Source organism: Corapipo altera, unplaced genomic scaffold (assembly GCF_003945725.1).
Source record: "Corapipo altera isolate COAL_440 unplaced genomic scaffold, ASM394572v1 1b, whole genome shotgun sequence".
NCBI lineage: Eukaryota > Metazoa > Chordata > Aves > Passeriformes > Pipridae > Corapipo > Corapipo altera.
The window spans coordinates 1,066,401-1,073,454 of NW_020884881.1; positions in this window are offsets into that span (position 1 = coordinate 1,066,401).

The window sequence follows — 7,054 nt, forward strand, 5'->3', positions numbered from 1 at the left end:
GGTACAGTCTTTGTAATACAACAAACTAGCATCAAATAAAGAACAGGAAAAGATAGGAAAGAAGCTTGTACACTATCTATGGATGAAGATCAAAAGGGGAAAGAACACACTGTTTTGTGCTCAGGATCTTACATGAAGCAGAAAATCAGAAGAGGAGACAGATGAAGAAGTCTTTGAGCTATCTTCAGGACTATCCAAAGGCCAGGTAATAAAGGTGGATTTTTACTATCCATATAACTTTTTGATTATAAGAATCCATGTGTCAGGGTACAGACAAACCAAGCCATCAAATTGCCAGTGTTGGGTACAAATGTCTGGTTTCCAGAAGGTAGGACTTTGGTTATGGGAAAGCAATATTTCATATCTAACTGTCAGGAAGGAACTGACTGAAAAACCAAAGGTGGGAAATAAATTGGGGATGAAAGTAATAATGAAATAACAGCCTTTGCTACTGGGCAAGTGGGAAAACAGCTTTGACACAACCTAGGGAGCTGAGACTGAGACCTTCTGAGAAGATAATGTAAGGAATTAAAGATGTTAAGTGAACTGGAAACTTTTGAAATGGACTGTTCTAAATGTATAATGACGAAACTTGTTTAAAGAGTTCAGGAACAGAGAGCAAAGAGAGACATTATGTGCCTGTATCAGGAAATCTCCAAATATCTAAAAATAAAAAAGAAATTATGTGATATCTGGAAAAAATTGCATGTGCTTGAGGACTGCTATAAAGGAATAACAAAAATTTAGACTAATAAATTCAGGAGGATTTTGATGTGAAATATATTTCAGTTGGAGATGTCAAAGAAAAGTTCTGTTAAAATGTCAGAACTAAGAAGAAAACAGAGGAGAGTAAAGGGATTTAGTAAGCAAAAGAGAAGACAAGCTGCAGACAGTGCTGGAATATTCAACACTTTCTTTGCTTGAGTCTTCACAAAGGTAAATGACAGTCAATTAAATTAATTTTGACATGAAAAAGGAAGTGCACTGTGGGCACAGTGCTGGTGGGAGTAGTGAATATTTAGATTTAATATATGTATTCAAGTCAACAGTTTCAGATGAAATCCACCCATAATTCATGGGTGATAATTCATACAGTAATCTGAGAAATATTTTAGAATACATTTGAATACATTTTGTTATGCCGTATATTTGGAAAACCGTGTAGTACTACAAGTTCCTAGAAAACTGGTCACATAAATGGAAATGAAATATGGCTAATATGTCACATGAACTCAAACTAGTTTTCTCTTTCTATGAGACAACTAACTTAGTGACCAAAGATGTAAATTGCATGCATTTTATTTTACTTTAATAAACTTTTTAGGTGAATTAAGGGTAATTCATAAGGATAGAAGTAATACTCTAGGGGAAATTGTGTCTGTGTACACAGACGATTTTAAAAAAATTGTTCTTGAAGAGCAGTTGCAAATGTTTTATATTCATACTTAGAAGACATTTCAAATCTGGTCCTTAAGGGGTCTATTCTGCTTAATTTTCTAGCCCATATTTTTATTAGTGGTTTGAATCATAAACTAGCAATCAGCAGGACAAAGATTAAAATAATACTTTCTAACCAATATGAGATAAAAGCTGCTTTTTCAGCATTCTCTATAGCAAAAGGCTGTGTGGAGATAGGGGTGCACATTTCAGAAAAAAAGAGAAAAGAGGAAAAACTTCCAGTACTAATTCAAGTAAAATATTGGTGATGGAACAGTAGAAATAGTCCTGCAGAATTACCATTGGTAATGGTCTGAGACCTGCAGCCAGCCACCACCAGAGATGGCCAGGGCAGAACTAGGAGTTAAACCAAAGAGGTTTACTTCCAAACTTATGCCGAGATGTTTCTGGAGCAATCAGGCTTTTACAGGTAACCTGAGAATGGGTCAATACTTAGGTTGTTGATTGATACTTAGGTAGATAATGAATTTGCAGTGGAGTAAGTTTAGTGAAGGGAGGCTGAAGTCTTTCTGAAAGACCATGGAACTTGGCAGAAAACTTTCCTAACAGGCAGAAAGAAGGAACAAGTGAGGGTATGCAAAGCTATTACAAGAACCCTAAACATACAGTTCTGCATGTGAAGAGGAAAGGGGTTCTAATGTGATTTGAGGTATTACTGAATGATTACGAAAAAAATTATAAATTCAGTTTGAAAAATAAGAATGTATTTGCAACAATGCAAAAAAAATAAAAAAAGAGGGGAAGTTTGTAGGGAGAACGAATGTTTCTTGTTATACTATCCACTGTTAGCTGGTCTGGGTCAGTATTGATCCCTTAATCCCTAGCCTTCTTGGAATGCTTAATTTACTTTTGTTATGTCTTGAGTTAACAGCAGACAACTCCTGTGTATTTTCTCAGTAGCTGAATTTTGTGGTTCATCTTTTCACATGAATGATTCTTTTATGCTGAAGCTTTGTCTAAATAGCTGTATTAGCAACTTGGCTGAGGACTACTATTTCATACTTGAAGAAGGGATTGTGTGCTCAAAACCTCATCATTGCCTGGAAGCAGAAGTATTTGAGAAAGAGGAAAGAAAAATTCCAAAAGCTGATTTTTCCATAAAACAGATAAAGATCAAAGGTTTGTATGAAAGATCCAGTTATGGGAAATGAAATGGCAAGATGGGCATCATCACACCCCAATACATATGATCAATAAGACACTAGTCAGGTCCCCATTGGTTAGAAAAAAAAAGATAATCTCAAGCTTTCATAGGCATTATGAGATTCTGTAGAATGCATATTCCATGTTACAATCAGCTTATGAGTCTTCTCTATTGAGTGATCTATAAGAACTCTTTTGACTGAGACTCTGAGCAACAACAAGCTATTGCACGGATCAAACAGCATATAGTTCATGCAGTAGCCCTTGGGCCAGTACAGACAGGACCAGATGAGAGAAATATGCTACTGCCAGGAAGCATGACTCAGCTGGAGTCTCTGGCAGAAAACACCTGCAGAAACCCAAGGTCAGCGTCAAGGGTGTTGGAGCTATGGATACAGGGCAACTTTCTGAAAGACCTGACAGTTGATGAGTAATGTGGAAAATAACATATGATTTGATTTGCATATAATCAAGAATCATGTGAACCAACAGAGAATCAGCCTTGCAAGAAGACAGGAAAATATGGCAATGACCCAGCCTGAGCCAATAATTAAATAAAATACGTCATCTTTCCTGTTCTGAGCAACCACCATAACACATGAAGCCCAAATCATGCATTAAAGAACTCAATGGACATTTTATGGACATTTTATGAACATTTTACAGGGATGATCCATAGACTAAGGGAATGATATCTGTGTATATATATTGTGTGACAGGAAGGAGAGGGGTGCTTAGTAAGGTTGTATTGTAAGACTTGATCATGACATACATTATATGGACTGAAAGGTAGAGATTGCACTGGGGTGGACGTATTTTGTTCATAGTAGCCTGTATGGTGCTGGTTTGGATCATGTGATGTTTTGGAAATTTGACTAAAAATGTAGATAACACACCTGCATTTTGGTTATTGCTGGGAAGTCTTGACACAGCATCAAGATATTCCCACTTTGCCCTCCCAGCACATAGGCTGGGGGTGTTCAAGAAGTTGGGAGGGGGCACAGCAAAGGCAGTTGACCCAAACTGATCAAACAGGATATTTCCCTACCACATAAAACCATGCTTACTAATAAAAAAAGAGGAGGAGAGTATTATAGGATGGCAGACATTGCTCGGAGGCTGGCTGGGCATCGATCTATTTGTGGGAGGTGGTCAGTGATTACCTTTGCTTATTAAATATTTTCAACCCGCAGATTTTCTCCCATTTGCTTTTCCTATTCTGTCCCCTGTCCTACTAGAGTCAGAGCTGGTGAAAAAGGTCAACCCACCCCACCTTGTCAATGGCCTTGTAAGTTACATTACCTCTCTACTATCCCATGCAGTTATCTTTTGATTGTCACAGACACAACGGTAGTATTACTGCACAAAGCCAAGAGGAACACTTTAGTTATGCAATAATTCACGGGAATTTCAAAGCATGCAGATTTTAGTACAACGTTCAGCAGGGCAGGATCTGTAGAAATGTGGAGGGGGAAAAAAGTCAATATTTCCTTGTCAAAGGTTGATCATGTGGGATTAGCAGAATGCCTTTACAGAATGAGGTAAGTACTATTTTAGACTGGCACTCTAATCTAGAAGGAAAGTATTTTTATACCAATATATGACTAACTACTGTAACATAAAGGCTATTACTACTAGAAATGTAAGATGAGTAAGGTGCTTCCCAAAGGGAAGGAATCAGAGGAAGAACAGTCAGGGAAAAGAAATGTTATGAAAGAAGATTCTTGAAGACACATGAAGGATTTGTGCTTATACAAAATTTTATTAATTATTCTCAAAATTATATGTATTGATAACAGAAATGAGAAACATTACCAAAAAAAAAAAAGGTAATTTTTTATATAAGAAGAACTTGGGGACTGGAATTATGAAATTACCGTGTTTCAAACCATGTAGGGGACAGAGAGAAAAGCTCCAGAAATGGCCTGAGTAAGTACTGTGGTGGGATTCACTTCTAATTTTGCACAGCTATATTTAAATTGGTCGTCGTAACCTTCGCTTCACAATCTACAGAGAAATGTGACTATGCTCACCCTCCTTAACTGAGATGCTCATACCAGGCTGAGGTGAATTACACAGAGTGTTTCTCTACACTGACTAAAAAAAGCCTTACCCAAGACGTCTAACTTTTAGGTGTCTGTGCTAGGACAGACATGTTTTATCCTGTGCTTGTTTGGGAAAAAATCTTAAGAAGTTATTGGAAGTGAAGTATATCTGCAAAAGACTTGGAGCCCTGAGCAAAGAAAAACTCTTTTTTCCTTGGGTCTTACAGTTTAGGCCAATGGATATAGCATCGTTAAACAAAATGATATTGGAATTTTAAACTTCATTATTATTGAATAATTAGCTTTCACTCCCTCCTCATCATTGCAAAAAATGGAAGACATCTCTGATCTTATTTGTGTACTAATTTATCTGTGGCTTGGATCAAGAGGTTCCATTATTGCCAGAGAAAAATTGAATATCTTTAGTAATAACCCAACATTGATCGCCACCTTCTGAAAGATATCAGTGAGAATAAATTTTTGCTAAACAGAAAGCATGGAAATTAAGTCACAAGCAGTAATTTTCCAAGATCTTGCATATTCTGTAAGGTTTCTAACCAGCTCAGGAAATTCTGCCTGGCTGTTTCCTGTTGTTGTTGCTCATCATTTTTCCTCAAAACATAACAATGATAGGAAAGTGCTGGACCTTGATCAAGATTTTCTACTCTAAAAACCACAAGGGAATCAAAGCAACAAATGTTGAGAAAATGCAATAGCATATCTAAGATTTAGCACTTAGGGGTGTCAGATGAAATCGCACCCTGAAGTGTTCCCATTTCTAAGTACGTATCCAAGATGATAACAGACAACTACTCCAACAACTCTAAATGCTCTAAAATCTCTCTAAGATAGTAAATCTTTATAGAAATGCAATTTGATGTATTTTTAACTGTGTTTTTCCATTTTTCCATTGGTCTTCTTTTTTTAAACTGTCTCCTAAGGAACAGACTCTTCTAAGCTTAGTAGAATGCTGTCGGGGACAATGAGATTTGTATGGAAAATGTGGTAAACAATCAGAACAAAAGTACCTTTCTGGAATTTTAATAGCACAACGTTCTGAACAATATGTGAGATTTCTCTCCAGATTGAAGATGGAAGCTTCAGAAATAATTGGGGTGTTGTATTCTTAAGTTTTTCACCTGATATGTCAAAGAGTGGCTGTTAAAAAAACCCTAAACCCTACTTTTTCTTTCCAATTTTCCTTGCATTTCTGTTTCTATATGACAGAACTGCTGAGAAAGTGGTCTTTTGAAGAGATTATTGACAATTTTTGGAGAAGCATTTCACAGAAACCAGATTAAATTAATTTTCATTATGTGATGAGAGAAGAAACACATTTCATACCTACATTCAGGCTATATTTCTGAATGGAAAGAACCTGACATGTTGAATACATTTCCACACTCCTTACTGCATAAAGGCAAACAAATGGAACAGAAACAAAACCCAGTTTCTTGACACTGAGAATTTTAAAGACTAAAAATTCACTCTTCATTGTAACCACCTTCCTTTTCATTTTGAATAGAAACTTGCTGTGCCTAAAGGACACTAATGTCATGATTTTTCAAGATGACCTGCAGTCAGAGCCATTTTCTTTGAATCAGTTCAAGTGCTTCAGAGATTTCTATACAATCTTCCAAATTTCTGAAGCAGAATACTCTCTACCAATGACACTAGACAGTACAGAGCTCCTCCAATATACTCATTGTTCATCCTGGGTTCTCCATTCCTGTGATATCTCCCCACTGAAATTACTGCCCCATAACAGAAAGGAATATTTTTCAAGCCATACACTGCATATAAACTTACTGTTCCTGTAGAAATATAGAATACAAAGGAATAACAGGATTTTTAAACAACAAAGAGCCCTGGTCCCTTATACCTGATTCACCTTGTAAGCTTAAAAAGGCCCAGTTATTTGAGACTCATTATACTAAGTCTGTCTCTACATCAGTCTGCTTCTCCCAAACAACTTCTTGACAATGCTTCTCTTCACCTCTGAAGTAGCTGTAAGCAAGTTAACTTTAGAACTGAAAGCAATTTAGCTTCATCAACTCAATATTGTTCCTACAGTAAACAAGGTCTGCCAAGAGTGTTTCCTGAATGAAGCATGACATTAACCAGGTAAAGTCCAATTCCACAAATTCAAAACCCATCCTGGACACTTGTCAGGCAAGCCTGATACTCAGCTTCCACAGCATATTATTTATTTGGCCAGGATCTCTGTTAAGTACAATCCTCTTGATGAAGGAACTTCCACGCTTCCAGTTTGTCCAATGTTTTGCTCCACGTTCATTCCAGAGGCTTCGCTGAATGCCTCAGCCTCCTCTACATGGTTGTCCAATGTGGTCCTTTTACGGACAACAGTTGTATGCCTTTTGGCAATTGATACTTATACTCCTACATTT